At 42.5% G+C, this 14816-nt stretch overlaps 1 long non-coding RNA gene across 2 annotated transcripts; it reads right to left on the minus strand.

Annotated features, from left to right (window-relative positions):
* Positions 1 to 1437: 1437 nt before the first annotated feature.
* LOC118360384 (uncharacterized) lies at positions 1438 to 14627 on the minus strand. 2 transcript variants are annotated; one of them, XR_004820842.2, is made up of 9 exons: positions 13320 to 14627; positions 9922 to 10018; positions 9726 to 9823; positions 8149 to 8321; positions 4759 to 5001; positions 4410 to 4524; positions 4032 to 4191; positions 3485 to 3606; positions 1438 to 3175 (listed from the first exon to the last, which is right to left on the minus strand). It is a non-coding gene; the product is annotated as an uncharacterized LOC118360384 (long non-coding RNA). The 2 variants fall into 2 exon arrangements; XR_004820843.2 differs by lacking the exon at positions 9726 to 9823.
* Positions 14628 to 14816: the final 189 nt, after the last annotated feature.

A 14816-nucleotide genomic window follows, 5' to 3' on the forward strand; every position in this document is an offset into this window, starting at 1 on the left:
TGAGATGTTTGGGGCTGCTGGGGGACCATGATGTGCAGGCATAATCAAAGTGACACTGGATTAGTGCACTTGCCAGAGTCTTTAGGGTGTCAATGTCAAACCATGCTGAGGATGCTGGAATTACATTTTGGATGAACATGCACATGCCTTAAGGAAACATTTGAAGTAGCCTAATCAGATTAAAACATTATGACTGCTTGTGTTTATGCCACATACAGTGGGGCAAAAAAGTATTTAGTCAGCCACCAATTGTGCAAGTTCTCCCACTTAAAAAGATGAGAGAGGCAATGTAATTTTCATCATAGGTACACTTCAACTATGACAAAATGAAAAAATGAAAAGAAATCCAGAAAATCACATTGTAGGATTTTTTATTTATTTATTTGCAAATTATGGTGGAAAATAAGTATTTGGTCACCTACAAACAAGCAAGATTTCTGGCTCTCACAGACCTGTAACTTCTTCTTTAAGAGGCTCCTCTGTCCTCCACTCGTTACCTGTATTAATGGCACCTGTTTGTACTTGTTATCAGTATAAAAAGACACCTGTCCACAACCTCAAACAGTCACACTCCAAAATCCACTATGGCCAAGAACAAAGAGCTGTCAAAGGACACCAGAAACAAAATTGTAGACCTGCACCAGGCTTGGAAGACTGAATCTGCAATAGGTAAGCAGCTTGGTTTAAAGAAATCAACTGTGGGAGCAATTATTAGGAAATGGAAGACATACAAGACCACTGATGATCTCCCTCGATCTGGGGCTCCACGAAAGATGAGCAAAAATCCCAGAACCACACGGGGGGACCTAGTGAATGACCTGCAGAGAGCTGGGACCAAAGTAACAAAGCCTACCATCAGCAAGGGCATTGAAGATGAAATGTGGCTGGGTCTTTCAGCATGACAATGAACCCAAACACACCGCCCGGGCAAAGAAGGAGTGGCTTCGCAAGAAGCTTTTCAAGGTCCTGGAGTGGCCTAGCCAGTCTCCAGATCTCAGCCCCATAGAAAATCTTTGGAGGGAGTTGAAAGTCCATGTTGCCCAGCAACAGCCCCAAAACATCACTGCTCTAGAGGAGATCTGCATGGAGGAATGGGCCAAAATACCAGCAACAGTGTGTGGAAACCTTGTGAAGACGTACAGAAAACGTTTGACCTCTCATTGCCAACAAAGGGTATATAACAAAGTATTGAGATAAACTTTTGTTATTGACCAAATACTTATTTTCCACCATAATCTGCAAATAAATTCATTAAAAATCCGACAATGTGATTTTCAGATTTTTTTTCCCTCATTTTGTCTGTCATAGTTGAAGTGTACCTAAGACGAAAATTACAGGCCTCATCTTTTTAAGTGTGAGAACTTGCACAATTGGTGGCTGACTAAATACTTTTTTGCCCCACTGTACTTATATGTATATATTCTTATTCCATTCCTTTACTTAGATTTGTGTGTATTAGGTAGTTATTGTGGAATTGTTATATGACATGTCAGATATTGCTGCACTGTCGGAACTAGAAGCACAAGCATTTCCCTACACTCACAATAACATCTGCTAAACATGTGTATGTGACCAATAAACTTTGATTTGAGGCGAAGGTTCACAGGACAACGATCATAAGCACACAAACCAAGACAACACAGGACTGGCTTCGAGACAAGTCTCAATGTCCTTTAGTAGGCCAGCCAGAGCCCGGTTAAACAACTATAGAGAGACCTGAAAATAGCTGTGCAGCGACGCTCCCCATCCAACCTGACAGAGCTTGAGAGGATCTGCAGAGAAGAATGGGAGAAACTCCCCAAACACAGGTGTGCCAAGCTTGTAGTGTCATACCCAAGAAAACCCAAGGCTGTAATTGCTGCCAAGGTGCTTCAACACAGTATTGACTAAAGGGTCTGAATACTTAGGTAAATGTGATATCAATTACTTAAAAATCATACAATCATACAATTTTCTGGATTTTTGTTTTAGATTCCGTCTCTCACAGTTGAAATGTACCTATGATAAAAATTACAGACCTCTACATGCTTTGTAAGTAGGAAAACCTGCAAAATCGGCAGTGTATCAAGTACTTGTTCTCCCCACTGTATATACACACACACACTGCGTTTACACAGGCAGACCAATTTTTTTTTTTTTTTAACTAATTGGTCTTTCGACCAATCAGATCAGCTCTGAAAAAAATCTGATGTGAAAAGATCTCATGTGATTGGTCAAAAGACCAATTAGTGGGGGAAAAAAATCTACATTTGGCTGCTTGTGTAAATGCAGACATTCATGCTACACACATCACAACTGTTTCTAACAGACTTATGATTGCTAAATACTGCACAATTTAAACACTTGCCCCCAATCCCCCTTCCCAAAACACGTGTAAATATTGGACTTTAAATTGTGCCTTAATGTATTATACTTATGCTAAGATGTTTATTCTATTCTACTGAGCCATTTACTTTATGTTCGTATTCTTAGTTTATTATTTCTTATTGTTGTATTGTCAAGAAGGAACCTGCAAGTATGCATTTAGTTTGGACGGTGCATACCATGTGTCCTGTACATACGACTAATAAAACTTGAAACATGTCCGCGCAGACAACAAAATGTGTGCGTTCGTCATGATGCTCCGAAACTGTGTCCATCCATACACACAATCTTGTGCAGCAGCCTATAAAATCTCATTTACGATACAACTAACTGTACGAGCTCGGCTTGATAAACTTGAAATATAAACCTGAACAACACTGCCCTCTTCAGGGCACCAAAAGGCAACAAACCTTGTATATACTCCTTTACTGTATGAACCACTCTGGTATGAATGTATGAGGTTACTTAAAATGCCCTCTTCAGGACAAGAAAAGATCTTACACCGAAGAAACAAAAGACCTGAAATTGTTTTATTTAGGCCTATTTCCAACTTCTGATGAAACAGGAGCGATAAGAGAAAGCAAGGGAAAGAGAGACTCTGGCCTTGGTGTTTGAAGTCAGTAAACAAGGAAGGTAAAAAATATTCAGATTTCAGATTTCTTGCTGTGAAACCATAGTCTCTTCTCACAAAAACAATCACTTTGCGTTATTCATCTGGTCAGGTCTTGCAAGCCCCTTGAATCTTCCCAGTCCCGGTTAGCTCAAAGTTGTAGTCTATTGTGACGTAGGGAGGCTCTCCCACAATTCCTGTCTGTAACAGAAAGAGGATGTGGACTAAGATAAAGCAAGAATATGTAGCAAGAATGAGTGACTGAACCAAAATAACCTGATAGCTAAAAGCTGACACCGATGGAGAGGAACAGGACAGGCCGGCAATATTTGAATGGTTGGGTTTGGCAGTTGTGATTTTTCAGTTTTTCATGCATATGTTTAATAATAATTTATATTTGAGTATCAAAGTCAAACAAAGACATCTTACAGATGATTGAGGAGCGGAGAGTACGACACTGCACGCAGTGTTTAGATTACTTAGTGTTTGGGATGTATCCTTTTGTCTTACCTGTCCTGTGAGGAGGCTGTTGGGCAGTGTGACAGCACCCAACAGAAGACCGTTGACCTGACGGAGGACTGAGGGAGCTACAGGTGTACAGGCCACGTGTCCACACCCCCAAAGGACACCTGCTGAGAACAGAGGGAGATCCTCAATTGCATACTACTCGCCTCCACCTCAAAACCCATTGGAGGAGAAGGACCTCTAGATTTCTCATCAATTTAATAGATTACCCACAATTTAGAGCTTTGTTATCCCTCCATCCATCCATCACACCATCCATTCGAAGAGTTATTCATCCATGATGGGGAGATGCCGAACTTTATTACTGTTCTCGGCTAGATAGATGACAGTTGTCCACACAGAATAGTGACAGACTAGCATGTCAGAGGAGGCTGGTGGGAGAAGTTATAGGAGGATGGGATCATTGTAATGGCTGGAATGGAATAAAACAATTCCATTTCAGCCATTACAATGAGCCAGTCCTATGGCTCCTTCCACCAGCTTCCTTTTTAACATGTGTATGGGTAATGGGCATAGACCTATATATACTTACCAAATCCCATACAGGGACAGACAGGGGTTTGAGAGAGTAGAACTGGGCCTCCCCTGCCTGATACCTTCTCATTCAGAAAGAACAGCCTCACCACTGGCATTGGCAGCGTAGAGCACATGAGCTGGTGCTACCTCACAGTGCATCACACCCACCGCCACTGCTGAATGGGGAACCAGCACAGAGAGGACAAGGGAGGGACGTAGTGGAATTAGTATATTCTAAAAGGTAAAAAATATAACAGACTTGAATCCTATGCTTACACAGACATGAATAAAACATGATTTGACATGAGCAGGCCGGCAGAACACGGCACTTATCAATGACATCAGCACTAGAGTGAGGCTACATTCTTCTTTAAAAGTTTGTATTATTTCTTACCTGGTAGGGGGTGAAGCCGTGCAGGGGTCTGACGGAGCCTGGTTTAGGGGACTGCAGCTGGCTGAAGTAGCCCAGCAGAGCCAGGTCACACTGCTCATTGCTACACTGGTGTCTCCTGTGGAAGATAAACACACACCGGGGGGGGGGCAGAGGGGTGAACTCAGAGAAGTAGGGCAAGAAAATCTCTGACAAAGGCTTATACATCAGCTTAATGAACAAGTGATACTGGCAAGTGCAGAGTGGGTTTGTCTTTTCTCCAAATAAAATGGCAAGTATCTTCCTTCAGCAGAAAAATTAATATCCATATCCATGGCAACCAAGAAAGCTGTTGTCTTGTTGGGACTCTTACATTTCGCTTGGGCGCCCCACTCCTTCAAACTCTGGGTGAATACTGAATAGAGTATCTCCACTGGAGAGGATGGGATTCAGAGTTGTCCTCCCCCAGGGCTGACTGGGCAGGAGGGTGTGTCTGCCAGCCTCAGGAACACAGGGGTGAGTTGGGGGCACATGACTTTATCCCCACTACTGAGCTGCCCCACCTGAGAGACGGAGCAGAGGCAAATGATGTCCACCAGCAACTGAAAGCCAAAACCTGAAGAGGCAGACACATGTCAACAGGTCAGTATGAAGAATTCAACAACAAAAAAGTATTAATTACTACGCATTATTTATTTGTTGACATGTGTGCTTGCTTTCCCTCCTTTTTGAGGATTGGGTGAAACATGAACATGGCAGCTTGGGACAAATGTAGCGTTTTTTCCCCCAGGTTGCCAAGAACACGGCGTTACTGTCTAACCTGGGTGACTGGAGTCTCTGACAATTTTATGCACTTTCCTCTGACACCGCCTATTATATTTGTATGTGTGGAACTGCTATGCTTTATCTTGGCCAGGTCGCAGTTGCATATGAGAACTTGTTCTCAACTAGCTTACCTGGTTAAATAAAGGTGAAATATAATAAAATATAGGTCCTGGTTGGCAGGAAGTTTGGCTCCAGTGATGTACTGGACTGTACGCACTACCCTCTGTAGCGCCTAACGGTCAGATGCCGAGCAGATTCCATACCAGGTGGTGATGCAACCATGCTCTCGATGGTGCAGCTGTAGAACCTTTTGAGGATCTGGGGACCAATTCCAAATCTTTTCAGTCTCCTGAGGTGGAAAAGGTTTCGTCGTGCCTTCTACACAACTGTCTTGGTGTGTTTGGACCATGATAGTTCATTGGTGATGTGGACACGAAGGTACTTGAAACTCTCGACCCGCTCCACTACAGCCCATGTTAATGGGGGCCTATTCAGGACACGCCTTTTCCTGAAGTCCAAGATCAGCTACTTTGTCTTGCTCGCATTGAGGGAGAGGATGTTGTCCTGGCACCACACTGCCAGTTCTCTGACCTCTTCCCTATTGGCTGGCTCATCGTTGTCGTCTGAAAACGTAATGATGGTGTTGGAATCGTGTTTGGCCACGCAGTCATGGGTGAACAGGGAGTACAGGAGGGGACTAAGTACACATCCCTGAAGGGCCCCAGTGTTAAGGATCAGCGTTGCAGACGTGTTGTTGCCTACCCTTACCACCTGAGGGTGGCCCGTCAGGAAGTCCAGGATCCTGTTGCAGAGGGAGGTGTTTAGTCCCAGAGTCCTTAGCTTAGTGATGAGCTTTGAGGGCACTATGTGTGTTGAACGCTGAACTGTAGTCAATGAACAGCAATCTCACATCTGTGTTCCTTTTGTCCAGGTGGGAAAGGGCAGTGTGGAGTGCGATTGAGATTGCATCGTCTGTGGATCTGTTGGGGCGGTATACGAATTGGATGCTGTTGATGTGAGCCATGACCAGCCTTTCAAAGCACTTCATGGCTACCGACCTGAGTGCTACGGGCGGTAATCATTTAGGCAGGTTACCTTCGCTTCCTTGGACACAGGAACTATGGTGGTCTGCTTGAAACATGTTGCTATTACAGACTTGGTCAGGGAGAGGTTGAAAATGTCAGTGAAGACACTTGACAGTTGGTCCGCGCATGCTTTGAGTACACGTCCTGGTAATCCATCTGGCCCAGCGGCTTTGTGAATCTAGACCTGTTTAAAGGTTTTGTTCACATCGGCTACCGAGAGTGTTATCACACAGTCATCCAGTACAGCTGGTGCTCTCATGCATGCTTCAGTGTTGTTTGCCTCGAAGCGAGTATAAAAATGCATTTAGCTCGTCTGGTAGGCTCGCTTCACTGGGCAGCTCGTGTCTAGGTTTCCCTTTGTAGTCCGTAATAGTTTTCAAGCCCTGCAACATCCGACGAGCGTCAGAGCCAGTGTAGTACGATTCAATCTTAAACCTGTATTGACACTTTGCTTGTTTGATGGTTCGTCGGAAGGCATAGCGGGATTTCTTATAAACATCCGGATTAGTCTCCCGCTGGTTGAAAGCGGCAGCTCTAGCCTTTAACTCGATGCGGACGTTGCCTGTAATCCATGGATTCTGGTTGGGATATGTACATACGGTAACTGTGGGGACAACGTCGACGATGCACTTATTGATGAAGCCAATGACTGAGGTGGTGTACTCCTCAATGCCATTCGATAAATACCGGAACATATTCCAGTCTGTGCTAGAAAATCAGTCCTGTAATGTACCATCCATGTAATCTGACCACTTCCATATTGGGTGAGTCACTGGTACTTCCTGCTTTACTTTTTTCTTCTAAGCAGGAATCAGGAGGATAGAATTATGGTCAGATTTGCCAAATAGAGGGGTGGGGGGAGCTTTGTATGCATCTCTGTGTGTGGAGTAAAGGTGGTCTAGGATTTCTTTCCCTCTGGTTGCACAGGTAAAAATGTGGTAAAACTGATTTAAGTTTGCCTGCATTAAAGTCCCCACCCACTTGGATCGCCGCTTCTGGATGAGCATTTTCTTCTTTGCTTATGGCCTTATAGATTTGGTTGAGAGCGGTGTTAGTGCCAGCTTCGTTCTGTAGTGGTAAATAGACGGCTACAAATAATATAGAGAACTCTCTTGGTAGATAGTGTGGTTTACAGCTTATCATAAGGAACTCTACATCAGGCGAGCAAGACTTCTTTAATATTAGACATCGAGCACCAGCTGTTATTGCAAAATAGACCCCGTCCCCCCTCCCCTTAACAGACGTAGCTTCTCTGTTCTGCCGGTGCATGGAAAATAGCGCCAAGTCTATATTATCATCGTTCAGCCACGTCTCGGTAAAACATAAGATATTACAGTTTTTAATGTCCTGTTGGATTCGAGGTAAACTTTGAACATTGTTATATGCATAAGCATAGTATATAAAGGAGTGGAAGAGACTGGTTTTTATGTCAGAACTTAATGGTTCTCTGTAGAAAGACAGAGTGGCTGTGGAATATGCTGGGTGGACGGGAGGAAGTCACGGGAGTGCGATAGGTGATACTGGTGGAGAGCTTTGGATTAGACCTCAAAGGGGTTGTGGTCAGGTCATCTTAAGGGAGACAGAACGGTTTATTACTTTATCACTTCGTCTTCCTGTTGGAGAGAAGGAGGAGTGCCTAAAGTGGAGTATATATACTTGTAGTGGTGGAAACATGTCTTTGTCTGAATACAGCTGTGTCAACCCTTTGGGAAGAATGAAACTTGGTTAAGCATCTCTAGTGTCAGACATTTTCTCTGAAACATTAGAGTAGCAGGATAATCTTAATCGTAGGTCATCAATTTTATTGTCCAATGATTGCACATTAGCAAGAATGGATGGCAGTGGGAGTTTACCTGCTCGCCTACGGATTCTCAGAAGGCACCCCAATCCGCGGCCCCTTTTCCTGTGTCTTTTCTTCAAGCCAATTACGGGGATCTGTGCCTGTTCCAGTGAAAGCAGTATATCCTTCTCGTTGGACTCGTTAAAAGAAAAAGTTTCTTCCAGTCCACCATGTGTAATCGTGGTTCTGATGGCCAGAAGTTATTTTTGGTTATAACAGACAGTAGCAGCAACATTATGTACAAAATAAAAGTATTTACACAAAACGCAAAAAAAACAATAGCACAATTTGGTTGGGAGTAGAGGTCGACCGATTAATCGGAATGGCCGATTAATTAGGGCCGATTTCAAGTTTTCCATTACAAATCGGAAATCGGTATTTTTGGGCGCCGATTAACTTTTAAATTTGTTTTACCTTTATTTAACTAGGCAAGTCAGTTAAGAACACATTCTGTACAGCACTTTGAGATATCAGCTGATGTACGAAGGGCTATATAAATAAATGTGATTTGATTTGATTTGATTTGATTTGATTTGATGATTCTTATTTTCAATGACGTCCTAGGAACGGTGGGTTAACTGCCTTCTTCAGGGGCAGAACGACAGATTTTCACCTTGTCAGCTCGGGGGATTCAATCTTGCAACCTTACAGTTAACTAGTCCAATGCAATAGCGACATGACTCTATCTCGTTGCACTCCACAAGGAGACTGCCTGTTACGCGAATGCAGTAAGCCAAGATAAGTTGCTAGCTAGCATTAAACTTATCTTAGAAAAAACAATCAATCATAATCACTTGTTAACTACACATGGTTGATGATATTATCTAGTGTCCTGCGTTGCATATAATCTGACTGAGCATACAAGTATCTGAGTATCTGACTGAGCGGTGGTTAGGCAGAAGCAGGCACGTAAACATTCATTCAAACAGCACTTTCGTGCATTTTGCTAGCAGCTCATCGTTATGCATCAAGCATTGCGCTGTTTATGACTTCAAGCCTATCAACTCCCGAGATGAGGCTGGTGTAACCGAAGTGAAATGGCTAGCTAGTTAGTGCGCGCTAATAGCGTTTCAAAATTCACTCGCTCTAAGCCTTGGGGTGGTTGTTTCCCTTGCTCTGCATGGGTAACCCTGCTTCGATGGTGGCTCTTGTCATTGTGTTGCTGGTTCGAGCCCAGGGAGGAGCGAGGAGAGGGACGGAAGCTATACTGTTACACTAGCAATACTAAAGTGCCTAAAAGAACATCCAATAGTCAAAGTTTAATGAAATACAAATGGTATAGAGGGAAATAGTCCTATAATTCCTATAATAACTACAAACTATATTGAAGACTCATGTTTAAAGGAACCACCAGCTTTCATATGTTCTCATGTTCTGAGCAAGGAACTGAAACGTTAGCTTTCTTACATAGCACATATTGCACTTTTACTTTCTTCTCCAACACTTTGTTTTTGCATTATTTAAACCAAATTGAAATGCAGGTAGTTCAAGTGTACTTGCCATTTGAGTAATGAATGCATTGGAAATTGTATTTACTGCACTAAAATGTATTGCACATGTGATTGTGATGGAAGGCAGTACAGTACATACCCAGCAGTGGCTCTCTAACAGTAGACTGGGAGAGACAACCTGAGGGAGTGAACTCTGTCTGGCCCAGGTCACACTCCAGGTATTCTACACTTGCAGTGCTACGCAAGTGCACATACACACACACGGTTATTGCTATGGGCATTGTATCACTGCAGAACCTTTCAACCAAACAAACAAAGTAACAAACACTACTTACTGGTTTAGTAAGGTACTGATGAAGCGGCGGTTGAAGGTGGACTTCCCAACATTCTTAGCACCACATACTAGAATAACTGGAAAGCCATCTAGCTCCTCTGTAGATGGAAAATAACAATCAATAAGTAATCTAGTTAAAACATCTCAGTATCCCTCATGTGGAATAAAACGTTGTGGCGAAATCTTGTACGGAGCCTTCACCGTGCACTGCCACTTTAAGAGTGCATCAGCAGTCAGGACGGGGCTCTGTGTGGTTTTGACAGTGTGAGCAACTCTTTGCGAAAGTCGTGTTTGATTTCAGTGTGCTTAGTTTGTAAAGTGTTGAAGTCAATCGACAGTTTTTACTGCTCATGATCGTGTTTGGAATGTTTTGGGACCGCTCCTGTCATTGATCGTATGGATAAGTAGCAACTAGGGTTAAAAGGTTCGGAATCTTTCTGATAAATTTCAGGAATCTTTCTGGAAATTTTCCATGGGAAGCTTAGCCCTGGAATGTTGCTTAAATTCATCAAAAAAGTCTAAAGGGTTTTTTGTGGGATACACAAGGCAAATCTAGGTCTTGTGGCATATTATTTTGGTTAAACTACCCCCAATTCAATAGAAGTGCATGCAGAGGGTTGCAAAACTCATTCTTCAGTCACATGTGCAGTGCACTCTTCCATTACACATACAGCTGATTCTCAAGATCTTGCACACTAATAAGATGCTATTGAGTCCACACTACTACACTGTTTGAGCCAAGGACTACATGCTTTCTGCTAAGTTTTGATTACAATACTGGGTGGGGTAAATATATTTTATATGACATACATGATGTTTTGTTAATGAGTACATACAGTGCATTGCGAAAGTATTCGGCCCCCTTGAACTTTGCGACCTTTTGCCACATTTCAGGCTTCAAACATAAAGATATAAAACTGTATTTTTTTTGTGAAGAATCAACAACAAGTGGGACACAATCATGAAGTGGAACGAGATTTATTGGATATTTCAAACTTTTTTAACAAATCAAAAACTGAAAAATTGGGCGTGGAAAATTATTCAGCCCCCTTAAGTTAATACTGTGTAGCGCCACCTTTTGCTGCGATTACAGCTGTAAGTCGCTTGGGGTATGTCTCTATCAGTTTTGCACATTGAGAGACTGACATTTTTTCCCATTCCTCCTTGCAAAACAGCTTGAGCTCAGTGAGGTTGGATGGAGAGCATTTGTGAACAGCAGTTTTCAGTTCTTTCCACAGATTCTCGATTGGATTCAGGTCTGGACTTTGACTTGGCCATTCTAACACCTGGATATGTTTATTTTTGCACCATTCCATTGTAGATTTTACTTTATGTTTTGGATCATTGTCTTGTTGAAGACAAATCTCCGTCCCAGTCTCAGGTCTTTTGCAGACTCCATCAGGTTTTCTTCCAGAATGGTCCTGTATTTGGCTCCATCCATCTTCCCATCAATTTTAACCATCTTCCCTGTCCCTGCTGAAGAAAAGCAGGCCCAAACCATGATGCTGCCACCACCATGTTTGACAGTGGGGATGGTGTGTTCAGGGTGATGAGCTGTGTTGCTTTTACGCCAAACATAACGTTTTGCATTGTTGCCAAAAAGTTCAATTTTGGTTTCATCTGACCAGAGCACCTTCTTCCACATGTTTGGTGTGTCTCCCAGGTGGCTTGTGGTAAACTTTAAACAACACTTTATGGATATCTTTAAGAAATGGCTTTCTTCTTGCCACTCTTCCATAAAGGCCAGATTTGTGCAATATACGACTGATTGTTGTCCAATGGACAGAGTCTCCCACCTCAGCTGTAGATCTCTGCAGTTCATCCAGAGTGATCATGGGCCTCTTGGCTGCATCTCTGATCAGTCTTCTTCTTGTATGTGCTGAAAGTTTAGAGGGACGGCCAGGTCTTGGTAGATTTGCAGTGGTCTGATACTCCTTCCATTTCAATATTATCGCTTGCACAGTGCTCCTTGGGATGTTTAAGGCTTGGGAAATCTTTTTGTATCCAAATCCGGCTTTAAACTTCTCCACAAAAGTATTTCGGACCTGCCTGGTGTGTTCCTTGTTCTTCATGATGCTCTCTGTGCTTTTAACGGACCTCTGAGACTATCACAGTGCAGGTGCATTTATACGGAGACTTGATTACACACAGGTGGATTGTATTTATCATCATTAGTCATTTAGGTCAACATTGGATCATTCAGAGATCCTCACTGAACTTCTGGAGAGATTTTGCTGTACTGAAAGTAAAGGGGCTGAATAATTTTGCACGCCCAATTTTTCAGTTTTTGATTTGTTAAAAAAGTTTGAAAGATCCAATAAATGTTGGTCCACTTCATGATTGTGTCCCACTTGTTGTTGATTCTTCACAAAAAAATACAGTTTTATATCTTTATGTTTGAAGCCTGAAATGTGGCAAAAGGTCGCAAAGTTCAAGGGGGCCGAATACTTTCGCAAGGCACTGTCGTAGCCTACAGCAAAGTGTGCTAAATCATTTCTAACTTGTTAACAATTTCTGCTAGTTAGTTTTTGCTACCATGTGGGTTTTAGCTTGTTTGAGCCTGCTAACTGAGGAGTGTTAATTCACCTATTTCCATACATATTTCATTTAAAAAAAAAATCTTACAAATGAGTTGTTTAATGTAACTGCTTAACTATTTCTCTTTTTTTTTACTCATTTATTTTCTAATCTTTACAGGAAAATGCCCATGGGCACTATCTGGTGAGTAAAGACATTTCACTGCAGCCAATGTAGAAGGAAAAGCTGTGTCCATTTGCAAATACTGTGCCAAATCACATGTGAAGTATGCCACAAAGATGCAGAATCATCTGGCCAAGTGCATCAAGTTCCCTCAGCGCTCACAACAAGCAACCTCTGACAAAAGTCCCTCTACTTCTATTCCAGGTGAAAATGATGACACCTTATTGATAGCAACAGCTCATGGTCCTCATGGAATCAGAAGTTTTTTTTTAACTTAATGGAGGAACGTAGTCAGAAATGCTGATGAATGTCTGGCTCAAGCTGTGTATGCAGCTGGTTCACCTCTGATACTCACAGGCTGTGTATTGGAAGAGATTTCTGAATGTTCTTTTACTAGCATACACCCCTCCAACTAGACATGCTTTATTTTCTCATTTGCTGGATGCAGAGTTCAAGTGAAGGTCAAGCAAATCATAGAGAAATCAGACTGTATTGCAATCATGTCTGATGGGTGGTCGAATGTTCGTGGGCAAGGAATAATTAACTACATCATCTCCACCCCTCAACCGGTATTCTCAAAGATCTTTATCTTTACCCCTCTCTAACAATACCACTACAACAGAACATGCTTGTCTATAGAAAATGACTGAAGGGGAACTGTGTGTCATGCTAAGATAGCAGGGCTGTGTGCGTGTTTACCTGCACAAGCGCTAACAACGCTGATGAGAGCCCCCCTGCAGGTCTGTGACATCAACATGCCTCCGGCTGTTTTCCTCAGTCGGGTCATGCAAAAACAAATGTCACCTTTATTTAACCAGGTAGGCCAGTTGAGAACAAGTTCTCATTTACAACTGCGACCTGGCCAAGATAAAGCAAAGCAGTGTGACAAAAACAACAATACAGAGTTACACATAAACAAACTTAGTCAATAACATAATAGAAGAGAAATCGGGTGGGTGTTGCTATGGTGACCAGTGAACTCAGATAAGGCGAATATTTACCTAGCAAAGACTTACAGATGACCTGGAGCCAGTGGGTTTGGCGACGAATATGTAGTGAGGGCCAGCCAACTAGAGCATACACGTCGCAGTGGTGGGTAGTATATGGGGCTTTGGTGACAAAACGGATGGCCTTGTGATAGACTACATACGGTTTGCTGAGTAGAGTGTTAGAGACTATTTTGTAAATGATGCCAGAGAGCGGTGTGTCCAGCAAGTCTGAGCTGTCTCAGATGTCTCTCTATCAATGAAATGTATTTATAAAGCCATTTTGACATCAGCATTTGTCACAGTAACTCTACAAAGAGGCAGGCAGCTTATAGCTGGGATTGTAGTTGCGTTCGCTTCCAATTTAACTGCAAAACGAGCTTGCTATCTACCTCATATTAGTTAAGATACTTAAAATAGGGATAATTTGTGATAATAACCAGCAACTACACCGTCAAAAAAAAATGTCGAGTCTCCGCTCATTACCACAGCCACAAAGTCATATTTATGACTAAACCCCGCCTATTTATCTTATTGAAATATAATCATAACCACAGTGCTAATATTATGCCTAACTGTACCCGTAAGACCAAAAAGCTGTTTTTAGTTTTCATATATTTTTACGGCCATTTTTACTTTGTTCCTGTGGTAACTTGGGATATTGCTAAAACATAATGAACCTTCAAGGAGTTCACGCATGCTCAGCTGTTCATGTAGGGTGCGTTCGTATATTCGCTCTGGCTATTTAATCCAATTTCAGAGTAAATGATAAATTTACGAATGCTCAACACCCGTAGAATATGGCCGGTATCAGTAAACGTCGGCAAAAAAACACAATTAAATGGTTGCCAGCAGCATAGTTACAGACACCAGCGCTCTGGATAACATGACAACAGCCCTAGCCTCTGCTAGGGCGAGTAAAGTAAAATGATCAGAGTGAAGTGTTCTCTAATTTGTGTCTGGAAGTAGCTAGCTTTGGGTGCTTGACTGCTGTTGTGTGGTTAGAACGCTCGAATCAACTCTACTCCTCAGCCAGAGCAGAGCGTCCAGTGTACGCTCCGAGAGCGAAACGCTCTGAATTTACGAAAGGAAAATCTGACAACGGTCTGAATTTACGAACGTCCTGAGCGCACTCTTAAGTGCACTCCATATTGAATTTACGAACACACCCGTAGCTAGCTGCTTGTGGAGTAGACAGACAGCTGACCAT

Source organism: Oncorhynchus keta, chromosome 28 (genome assembly GCF_023373465.1).
Source record: "Oncorhynchus keta strain PuntledgeMale-10-30-2019 chromosome 28, Oket_V2, whole genome shotgun sequence".
In the NCBI taxonomy this organism is placed as follows: Eukaryota; Metazoa; Chordata; class Actinopteri; order Salmoniformes; family Salmonidae; genus Oncorhynchus; species Oncorhynchus keta.